This window comes from Schistocerca cancellata, chromosome 6, assembly GCF_023864275.1.
Source record: "Schistocerca cancellata isolate TAMUIC-IGC-003103 chromosome 6, iqSchCanc2.1, whole genome shotgun sequence".
Lineage (NCBI taxonomy): Eukaryota > Metazoa > Arthropoda > Insecta > Orthoptera > Acrididae > Schistocerca > Schistocerca cancellata.
In genome coordinates, this window is record NC_064631.1 from 395,127,338 (window position 1) to 395,139,563 (window position 12,226).

Consider the following 12,226-nt stretch of genomic DNA (forward strand, 5'->3'; position numbering starts at 1 on the left):
TAATTTGCGTACTGGCGATCAGAGTCAAGAGAGTGAATAGTCATTACTATAGCTGCAGATATCATTCTTCCGTTTCGGAGGCAGATCAGCAAGAGGATTCCCTGAAAGTCCCTGGTAGCTCCACATATTTGGACGTTTAGGGTTTCATTTCCACATGGAAGTTGGCTATTACGGAAGCGTGCACCTCAGACTTGAAAGGCAGTTTTTCAAGAGTGTTCGCAATGAAGTCATTAATCGGCTCACCACCACAGTAGCACATGAAAATTTCACTCACAAATACCAATAATCGATTATCATCCCTGTCTTGTAAATTCGAATAAATCGCTTACATTTCGGATGACGCCAGGAAAGTGTATTTTGTACGTCTTTGGGTGTAATTTGTTTCGTAATGTACGCTCTACAACATACATCACTGACTGTAAACATGTCTTTGAGAAGATTGGTTTGTTGTCTACTCTGCAGGTCGCGTTACTGCGAAGGCTCATATGACCATTTGGGTTGATCAGGTCCTTCCCATTGTACAAAGAATCCCTATTTACACATCTCACAAGTTCCAGGACCCTTTTTATGAGCCCGATTATGAACTGTCGACTCTCCGCTGGCCACCACAGTCACCAGATATCAGTATTACTGGGTCTTTGTGGTCTACTTTGGAGAGAAGGGCGCGTGATCGCCATCTACCTTCATCATCATTAGCTGAACTTGCCACTATTTTGCAGGAACAATGGTATACGGTTGCCATGAAATTCATACGGGACCTGTATTTATCCATTTCGAGACGACTGGAAGCTGTTTCGAATGGCAACGGGTTTCCTACGCCACGATAGGCACTGTAACGAGTTGTGTTTTTTTGTGTTTCCACATTTTTGTTCAGTCCATATATGTCCATCCTTTGGGAATCACTCTAAAAGTTAATAGTATCGGTTAAGTTTCAATGTGAAATTCGTTAGGAACCCTTTCCGTAACTATGGACTATGCTTGTACACTGATATTGATCTAATATAAACTCAACCATCTTTACCGAAGCGAGGCAAGTCTGTAGGTTCCCTTCTGAGTACCAAATCTTAATTTAGAATCCTCTTTCGAAACTACTCCCTGATCCTCTGCCAACAGTCCCTCGCATAAAACCAATAAACCAATTACTCCATTTCCATACACCAAATCTACAGCTGCGCTACTCCTTAAATCCGCACTTCGCAACTTTGTAGAACGCTACTCACTTTTCTCGTAAAAGTTTACATATTTACACTGCAAATACTTCAAATAAAACTACCAATTTACACAACTTTGAACATCATGGAATCCAAGCAAGGGATTTTTATGAGCAACATAAGTTGAGTTTTGTCATTAGCAAGTCACTCTGAGAGTCAAAACTTATATATTTTAGTCGCTTTTCTCTTGGCAGTTTAAACAGAGTTTTGCAAATTTTATGTCAACTGTTCTTCTTATTTCTATATAAGGTACTCGGACAAAGACTAGCTTAAATTTGTAGCACTGACCCACTGACATCCCCCCCCCCTCCCACCATCCACAAATTGGCCGAGTAGAATGCAGTAACTGAAGTTTATACCAGGTAATTGCGTGCAGGAGTACAACCACTCGAGCCCACTCCCAAGCGTGGCGTGAAACAGGTAGTAAAAGAAAAAGAAGACATTTCGACGCTGGCTCACCAGAGCGTACGGCGTGGCGCTAAATCTGAGCTGTTAGTGCCGCTCCGGCAGCCCGGCGCGCTTGGCCGGCAGCGTGTGAAAGAAAACGCCTCCGACAATCGGCGAGGCGACTGCCGCACATAGTAATAGCGCCGGCAGCTTGAGGCAAACAGGGAGAGAAGCTAACAAAGTACTCGTACTCTCTTAACGTCCACATACCACGCGATTTCCGCGAGGAGAGGCTGGATTATTCATATAACGTGGCGTAGCAGCGACCGCAATCTTTCCGTTTATTCTTTACATGTTTCGCTGTTACCACTGCCTCACAAGAACCCCTAACAGGATAACACAGATACCGAGCTTAGCTGTCTTCATTTTCTTTAGTGATATTTCCCTTTTTCCGTGGTGACACTAGTCGGACCATGGGTTTGGTGCACCAATATACACTCCTGGAAATTGAAATAAGAACACCGTGAATTCATTGTTCCAGGAAGGGGAAACTTTATTGACACATTCCTGGGGTCAGATACATCACATGATCACACTGACAGAACCACAGGCACATAGACACAGGCAACAGAGCATGCACAATGTCGGCGCTAGTACAGTGTATATCCACCTTTCGCAGCAATGCAGGCTGCTATTCTCCCATGGAGACGATCGTAGAGATGCTGGATGTAGTCCTGTGGAACGGCTTGCCATGCCATTTCCACCTGGCGCCTCAGTTGGACCAGCGTTCGTGCTGGACGTGCAGACCGCGTGAGACGACGCTTCATCCAGTCCCAAACATGCTCAATGGGGGACAGATCCGGAGATCTTGCTGGCCAGGGTAGTTGACTTACACCTTCTAGAGCACGTTGGGTGGCACGGGATACATGCGGACGTGCATTGTCCTGTTGGAACAGCAAGTTCCCTTGCCGGTCTAGGAATGGTAGAACGATGGGTTCGATGACGGTTTGGATGTACCGTGCACTATTCAGTGTCCCCTCGACGATCACCAGTGGTGTACGGCCAGTGTAGGAGATCGCTCCCCACACCATGATGCCGGGTGTTGGCCCTGTGTGCCTCGGTCGTATGCAGTCCTGATTGTGGCGCTCACCTGCACGGCGCCAAACACGCATACGACCATCATTGGCACCAAGGCAGAAGCGACTCTCATCGCTGAAGACGACACGTCTCCATTCGTCCCTCCATTCACGCCTGTCGCGACACCACTGGAGGCGGGCTGCACGATCTTGGGGCGTGAGCGGAAGACGGCCTAACGATGTGCGGGACCGTAGCCCAGCTTCATGGAGACGGTTGCGAATGGTCCTCGCCGATACCCCAGGAGCAACAGTGTCCCTAATTTGCTGGGAAGTGGCGGTGCGGTCCCCTACGGCACTGCGTAGGATCCTACGGTCTTGGCGTGCATCCGTGCGTCGCTGCGGTCCGGTCCCAGGTCGACGGGCACGTGCACCTTCCGCCGACCACTGGCGACAACATCGATGTACTGTGGAGACCTCACGCCCCACGTGTTGAGCAATTCGGCGGTACGTCCACCCGGCCTCCCGCATGCCCACTATACGCCCTCGCTCAAAGTCCGTCAACTGCACATACGGTTCACGTCCACGCTGTGGCGGCATGCTACCAGTGTTAAAGACTGCGATGGAGCTCCGTATGCCACGGCAAACTGGCTGACACTGACGGCGGCGGTGCAAAAATGCTGCGCAGCTAGCGCCATTCGACGGCCAACACCGAGGTTCCTGGTGTGTCCGCTGTGCCGTGCGTGTGATCATTGCTTGTACAGCCCTCTCGCAGTGTCCGGAGCAAGTATGGTGGGTCTGACACACCGGTGTCAATGTGTTCTTTTTTCCATTTCCAGTAGTGTATATGATGTCAGAAGAACGCTACATTAAACTAAACTTCATGTCACCTGTAGCAGGATGGTGTAATCACTTTTCTGTGTCTTCCTATCTCAATTTTCCCGTTTTACTTTAAAGCAAATATACCGAAATTAAATATCTACCAAGACAAATTATTGCGAGTAACATGTACTGAAGCCCGCCCGGTTTTCCGTGCGGTCTAACGCAAGGGTTTCCGAGCGGGAAGGAGCGCCGGTCCCCGGCAGGAATCCGCCCGGCGTATTTGTTCAAAAATGGTTCAAAAGGCTCTGAGCGCTATGCGAATTAACTTCTGAGGTCATCAGTCGCCTAGAACTTAGAACTAATTAAACCTAACTAACCTAAGGACATCACACACATCCATGCCCGAGGAAGGATTCGAACCTGCGACCGTACGGTTGCTCGGCTCCAGACTGTAGCGCCTAGAACCGCACGGCCACTCCGGCCGGCGGCGGATTTGTGTCGAGGTCCGGTGTGCCGGCCAGTCTGTGGATGATTTTTAGGCGGTTTTCCATCTGCCTCGGCAAATGCGTGCTGGTTCCCCTTATTCCGCCTCAGCTACACTATGTTGGCGATTGGTGCGCAAACAAGTTCTCCACGTACGGAGGTGTGAAGGGGACTACGGTAGTCATCGCGGGGTTGCGGACCACTGCGGCTGCGGCGGGGACGGAGCCTCTCCGTCGTTTCTAGGTCCCCGGTTAACATAACATAACATAGCATAACATATACTGAAAATCGGCTGCAACGAAGAATACTTATCAAAATTTCGCAGATCAGGTATGTAAGTTGCTGAAATTTGTTGACATACTGTAATAACTTTGACAAAAGTTCAAATGTGTATGAATTCCTAAGGGACCAAACTGCTGAGTTCATCGGTCCCTAGACTTACACACTACTTAATCTGACATAAACTAACTTACACTAAAAACAACATACTCTCACCCATGCCCGAAGGAGGACTCGAAGATCCGGCGGAAGGGGCCAGACAATCCGTGACATGCCGCCTCAAACCACGCGACCACTCCGCGCGGCTTGCGGCTAATATTTTACTTCGTATCCAGCTCAGAAACTCGTGGAATATTAACTACTGAAGATTACTTAGCACTGCTTTTGATCTAACCATAAATCAGGAAACGTGCTAGAACATTCTTGTTTACGAATTTAGGTTCAAATGGTTCAAATGGGTCTGAGCACTATGGGACTTAACATCTGAGCTCAACAGTCCCCTAGAACTTAGAACTACTTAAACCTAACTAACCTAAGGACATCACACACATCCATGCCCGAGGCAGGATTCGAACCTGCGACCGTAGCGGTCGCGCGGTTCCAGACTGAAGCGCCTTTAACCGCGTGGCCACACTGACCGGCTACGAATTTAGGCAATGTCTTTTATATTTGATAACGCTATTATCTTGAATCAAGTATCGGCCTCTTATTTTTCTTGTACGTTTGTCACTTATTGTCGATGGATCAGCATCGTTATTAACGGATATGGCACGGTTCGTTTAAGGGACGGCTCGATACCCTTCCTCACACCACTGCAAGGTGATTGCAAGGAGTGCCAAGGGGTAGGTTCAGTTTCCTAGTGGTAAAGTGTTTTGTTCCGCCGCTGCGCTCATTGGCCACTTTCGTTGTGGATTTGTCAGAACTGTGTCATATAAGTATTTGTGGAGTGTAATGAATGTGTGTGTTTGTGTAGTGTGGTGTTATCATTGTCTTGTATTGATGAGAGAAGGAGTAGGTTCAAACGCGGTGCCGGCACACAGCCTGTCCTCTCGAACAGCACGAAGGGGACAGCCAGGATTAGCGTCTGCACCCGATGGATGCATTACTGTCAACAGTGCCACATGCCTTCACTTCGTGAGACACTCCAAACCGGTTTGGAATTTAATCCAGGACTTAGGTGCAAGGTGAGATGATCTGAAACTTTACGCCACTACCTGTCCTCCCCTTGTCTGCCAAATGGATAAGTATTTCATCCAGCACCAGTATTCGCATTGGTTTACCTCCGACTCGAGGTCCAGCGCAAAGGCCTACGTTAGCGACCGCTTCTACGGAGGTGAGCCGGTAAAGTCTACTACTGTCGTATCACCCAACTGCGCAACATCTTCGAAAAGAGAGATGAAGTAGGGGGCCAGTTACCAAAGATACTGAACGGAGTTATTTATTGTTAAAAATTCATTATTTTGATCTTGAAGAAAACTACGTATTTTATAAGCTGCGATTTACTCCCCACTGTTATCAAGAAACGGGACATGTCCTTCAGGAACTGGTTGTACACGAGCGAATGCTGAGGTTTCGGAATTATTGTCGTGTAATTTCACGACCTCCAAAGTAGCAGTGATATCACTATCAGTTCCTTTCGTGTGTAGCTTGTCTACAGCGCGTGTAGAATCCGGTCAGTAAGGAAAGCATTGTTCCTTTAGCCACTTATAAACGAGCGTCACTAAATACTTCGACACCAAGGCCGTGTGATAAGAACCAAAACGCGTTAAACCGCCGAGATATCAAACTTATTTCCATTTCTCTTTCGTCCTCGTCAGCAACGCCGACATGATACTTAACACTCACCCATCACAGTCAGCTAGATCAAGAGCAGAAAGTATCGCAAGCTGCCCAACGGGAGCGAATATGGAAAGCCATTACGTTTCATTGATATCCGTCTGGCTGCACTGCCACGAGACAACGCTCTGATGAAGACCGCTGCAATACGGTCGAAACTTCTTCTATTTTAGTATCTTAATTATTTTATGAGACTCTATATCTCCAGAAAGCTTTAAATGAAATTCACGCCTGCTACGCGAACCCATGCGTTTATAAAAATCTTTTCGAAATAGGTGGTAGAATCCTGTGAGATACACCATGCAACTTTTTTACACTACGTCTGTATTTAATACTGAAATGTAGCGGTTTCATGGATTTACTTGCTTCAATGACTATAGGCTTCAAATACATAATAGAATTAACAACCAGAGATGCCTACGCCAGTGATGGCTTTAAACTTTTCCTCGTCTATTATTCAGAACACACTCTTCTCGTCTTTTTTCGTCACAATAGAAAAGGAAGTGAAAATAAGTATTTCCTCCCCTTATACTCTTTGATTACATTCATTCGGCTTTCGATGACCTACATTTCAAGTCAGTTTATCTACTACCGCTAGATCCGCTGTTTAAATTTACCTATCTTCGATAGTGAAACACTCACACACACACGCAGCGTGAAGTGTATCATGACATCGGTTGGGCTTTACCTGAGCCACAGAACAGATTTTACGAAAGTTACCGTCATAGTAAGTTTCGTTGGCTGCCTAAGAAATAGGTGGCTGGAAGGTGGGACTTTCCGGAGAAAGAAGCTGTGTGACAGCCGGGAATTACACAGCTGCATTCTGCTTTCTGAGCATCTGGGTCACCGCAGCCTGTCACTGAGAGGGACTTATCTCGTATCGCATCTGGTGTTCCGGGCACGGCCAGCAGGCCGCGTCATCGGCTACGATACAATCGCCCGGCAACGACGTCACCCCAGTCCTCCGGTTCTCGTTCATTTTCGTAACCGACACTTCCTGACTTTTTCTGTTAATTTGGACAGATTTATCGGCACGTTTACTTTGTATCGCTTCCTGATTGAACTGTTTTGTCTACTGCTACCTCTTCACTGTCCTTAATATTTCCACACCGCACATGGAGTTAAAACGGTAAAACAATTTGATTTCAGTTTTTGAGTCGCCTGTCTCAGTCACTTCTTGTGCAAACGAATGAATAATTCCTTTGGCAGGTTCACACAAAATTGTTCGCTTTATCGGTGTCAAACATAAGCTGCTGCTCAGTCATCAGACGTCCCCGATATCAGTATACTGTAGACTAAAAATACATATTTTTTCCATAGGAAAACTTGTTAGCCGATATTGGGGTGATTCAATCAGTTATAATTCCCCCAAGTATATTACAACGCTTTTTCTTCAGTTAGATCGTTTCAGACTGACGTCGCCTTTTAGAGACCATACTTTTATTACGGTGTTACCGCATCGCTCGTGGAAAGATATTCGACGCATTACACAGAGATATTTTTCCAGTGAGATGTCACTGAGTACAAAGTTGGAATTCGCTACAAAACATGTAATTCTTAGTGGATCCTCTTCAGCTTGGGCCATTCTACTCAAAGATAGAGAGGAGCGCCACGCGCTCGGTTTAGCGATTGACTGTCTGCGGCTCGCTCACGAAGGTATTCGAATTGCAAACCCCTTTTACGCCATTTTTTAAGGTAGCGTGTGTCTTTTGTGATTGGCTCTACGCGTCTGTCGGCGTCTTCAACTTGCCTGCTCTACTCGTACGCGTATGTGATATACACTGTTCAGCCAAAACGTTGTGTCCACTGCCCAGCGTGACGTTGGATGCCACCTGCTGGCGTTGCGGGCACTTGAAGAGGTAACAAAAGTGTGTAAGCAGAGCAGACACGACGGGTATAACACGAGCGGAGATATGAGCTGTAAAAGAGGAAATCCACTGAGATAAGTGACTTTAACAGGTTATTATTATGCAGAGCCTGTGAACGAATATCTCGAAATCTGCGAAGCTGGTCAAATGTTCACGTGCTACTGTCGTGAGCATCTACGGAAAGAGGTAGAAGGATAGTGAAACTGCCACCAGGCGCTAAGTGGTTGGACGTCCACGACTCTACAGAGAACGCGGGGTTCGGAGGCTTGTCTGCTCTGTAAAGTAGGATACGTGGTAATTTGTGGCATCTCCGCCGAAAGAGTACAATGCTGGTGCAAGCACAAGTGTTTCGCAGCACACCGTTCATCGTAAATTGTTCAAATTGAGCTCCGAGCTCCGCAGCAGTGTACCTCTACGTGTTCACATGTTGACCCAACGATATCGTCAATTACGATTGCAGTGGGCACGGCATCATCGGGATTCGATTGTCGATCAGTGGAAACGTGCCGGCTCTTCGGGTGAACCACATTTTAGCTACAGTAGGTCGTCATCGATATGAACAGTAGCTCGAGATGTGCAGTACGCCACTGACGCAGGTTGGTGGGTGCGGTATTATCCTATAGGAGACAGCGTCTTGCTCTTGCATGGGACCTGTTATAGTAATCGAAGACACCCAGACATCTGCGAACCACCGTCATCCCTTCACGCTTGATGTCTTTTCCGCACTGATGTCATCTTTCAGCAGCATAATAGTCCATGTCTTGGAGCCAGAACGGTGCTGCGGTGGTTTGAGGAGCAGTTTAGAGAACTCACGTTGACGTCTCGTCGACCAAATTCACCTGATGTAAATCCTGTGGAACCCATCTGGTTCGTTATCGGGCGCCATCACCGCGCACTCAATTCAGCGGCACTTTATTTACGCGAATTTCATGACCTGTGTGGAGACATCTAATGTCACATATCAGAATCAATCACATATTTCGTTCCAGAGACAAACAATCTATTAAGCAGGTGGTCAAAATGTTTTGCTCATCAGTGTATAATATTTAAGAAACATACGTGAAAGGGACAATTTTGAAAAAGAATTTACCTAGTTGGCAGCTTATTTGCTCACCTTATTTCGCATGGAATTCTCCAGCTTTTACTCTGACAAGAAATCCAATGTTGAATATTACTTTCGTCATTATGTATGGCTGGTGTTGATATTGGGTCACCAACAAATACTTTTAAAGATCTCTGGTACAAAGATTTGTCTACGTAAACTGGTGCTTCAGTCTTGCAGTAGAGGCCGAGTTTATACCCTTCTTTTTGTGTGCACTTGATGATTAATAATAACGGAGCACTTAAGGCCAGACTGAGTTGGATTCTCGCTGGGAATAAGACTAAGGCAGTCAAATCACCACTGTTACTTAGATTTATAATACAAGTGACGACTTCCCCCCCCCCCTCCTATTGGTGAATCAGAACTCAACTGTTATCACCGCAAATCCAGGTCTGCTTCACTTAATCCTCTTAAAGATCATTTCTCCGTACTTGGACATTTATCGTGATGACGTTTCCCTATAATCCCTCTCTCCTTTCACTTGTTCCATAGATTACGCCTTACATACCTCCTTCGTCTGAAAACATGCATTTTCCTGATGGTTTCAATTACATTATCTCATATTATTTTTTGCAAAGTAGTGCAGATTCAACCAGATGACAAAGAGAGGAAAAAACGTTTTCAATGCGATTTCTACGAAGTTATAAGCCATAAAAAAGGAACAAGGAAAAGATGATGATGTTTGGTTTGTGGGGCGCTCAACTGCGCGATTATCACCACCCGCACAAATTCCCAACCTTTGCTCAGCCCAATCTCGCCACTTTCATGAATGATGATGAAATGATGACGACAATACAAACACCCAGTCATCTCGAGGCAGGTGAAAATCCCTGACCCCGCTGGGAATCGAACCCGGGACCCCGTGCTCGGGAAGCGAGAACTTGACCGCGAGACCACGAGCTGCAGACCAAAAAGGAAAAACGCCACAAACCAAGTCACAGACACTTGTCCATGTCAATGGGCTCAATATCAGCATGTAAGTGTTCGGACGTTGCGGAATGACTGGCTCTTGAGAAACAGGTTAGTCATACAGTGACATTTCGGCTAGCACCGAGCACACAGTCACGACACTAAAGCGAGCGTGACGTAGAAAAGGTTACACGAGCCACGGCCACGTGCTGCACCACAGCACGGAAGGAGCCAGCATCTTGCCGGCATAACCCTGGAATGTTTAGCTTCGGCCATACTGTTAGCTGCGTTCACGATTTGAGGCTGTCTCTGCGAGCTCTCTCGTTCACACACAAGCAGCGTCGTTGGCTCCCATTCGCTAGAAACCACAAATATCTCAGGCTGTTAACAGCCCAGTGAACGCCGTCGCTGGCATGATTAAGAAGCGAAATTTAATTTTATTCATGTATTCGTAATTCAAAACTTCCAAGGGCTGCTGATAATATATTCCGCCTGAAAAAAAAGAGAACCTTCCAGAGGAGAAGGAAACGAAACTTCACAGGCTGAGAGAATGAGTGATGCTATTTCAGTTATTACAAAATCGAGTCTAATGTATAAAGAACTTGGCAGAATGAGCCTAGTTACCTGTACGGCGTTGAACCACATCTGGCCTGGACGCGTGTGCTGATTCTGTTGGAAAGTTTGTCTTAAAGCCATTGTCGCTACAGTCTGGATCCGCGCGACCGCTACGGTCGCAGATTCGAATCCTGCCTCGGGCATGGATGTGTGTGATGTCCTTAGGATAGTTAGGTTTAAGTAGTTCTAAGTTATAGGGGACTGATGACCTTAGAAGTTAAGTCCCACAGTGCTCAGAGCCATCTTTAAAACCATTGTATCCTCTCCTGAGGCAACCTGGGTAACAAGTGATATAAATGGTTCTTGTTAGGCTGGTTACTGGCACTGGGACGAAGTTGACATCCCATCTGGGCCTACGCGTGTTCTATCGGGGACCGATCTGGGGATCTTCTTGGCCATGGAAGCACCTCTGTGTCACGGAAACATTTCACAGAGAAATTTGATAAAATTGGAAAATAACAGTCAGCTTGTTGCACAATTAAAAGTTTCTTACCCGTTTACTATTTTTTCAACGAATGTAAATTTGTCTTCTTCATAAGGAAAACGGACACATAGAATCACATATTGGCATAAACGAATGGTGAAGCCATAATGGTCTTGGGTATCCTTATAGCTTCTCTATCCAATATGTAATTTTGCGAGTCTATTGCCTTCTGAAGAAAACAAATTTATACACTGAAGCTCCAAAGAAACTGGTACAGGAATGCGTATTCAAATACAGAGATATGTAAACAGGCAAAATACAGCGCTGCGGTCGGCAACGCTTACAAAAGACAACAAGTCTCTGTCGCAGTTGTTAAATCGGTTAGAGCTGCTGCAGTGGCAGGTTGTCAAGATTTGAGTTTGAACGTGGTGTTAACAGTCGGCGCACGAGCGACGGGACACGGCATCTCCCAGGTAGCGATGAAGTGGGGGTTTTCCTATACGACCATTTCACGAGTGTACCGTGAACATAACGAATCCGGTAAAACATCAAATCTATGACATTGCTGCAACCGAGTATAGTTCTTGCAAGAACGAGACCAACGACGACTGAAGAGAATCGTTCAACGTGACAGAAGTGCAAACCTTCCGTAAATTGCTACAGATTTCAATGCTGGGCCATCAACAAGTGTCAGCGTGAGGACCATTCAAGAAACATCATCGATATAGGCTTTCGGAGCCGATGGCCCAAGCGTGTACCCGTGACGACTGCACAACACAAAGCTTTACGTCTCGCCTGGGCCCGTCAACAGCGACATTGGACTGTTGATGACGGGAAACGTTGTTTCAAATTGTATAGAGCAGATGGACGTGTACGGTATGGAGACATCCTCATGAATCCATTGATCCTGCATGTCAGCAGGGGACTGTTCAAGCAGGTGGAAGCTCTTTAATGGTGTGCGGTGTGTGTAGTTGGAGTGATAAGGGACACTTGATACGCCTAGATACGACTCTGATAGATGACACATACGTAACCATCCTGTCTGATCACCTGCATCCATTCATGTCCATTGTGCCTTCCGACGAACTTGGCCAATTCCAGCAGGAACGCTCTTGCGAGTGAATCCCGCAAAAATCTGGGTATTACACGATTCGACCAGCCGGCTGAATGGAGATCCATAATGAGGCCCCTTCGAACTTTGTCGGATACTGTAAATG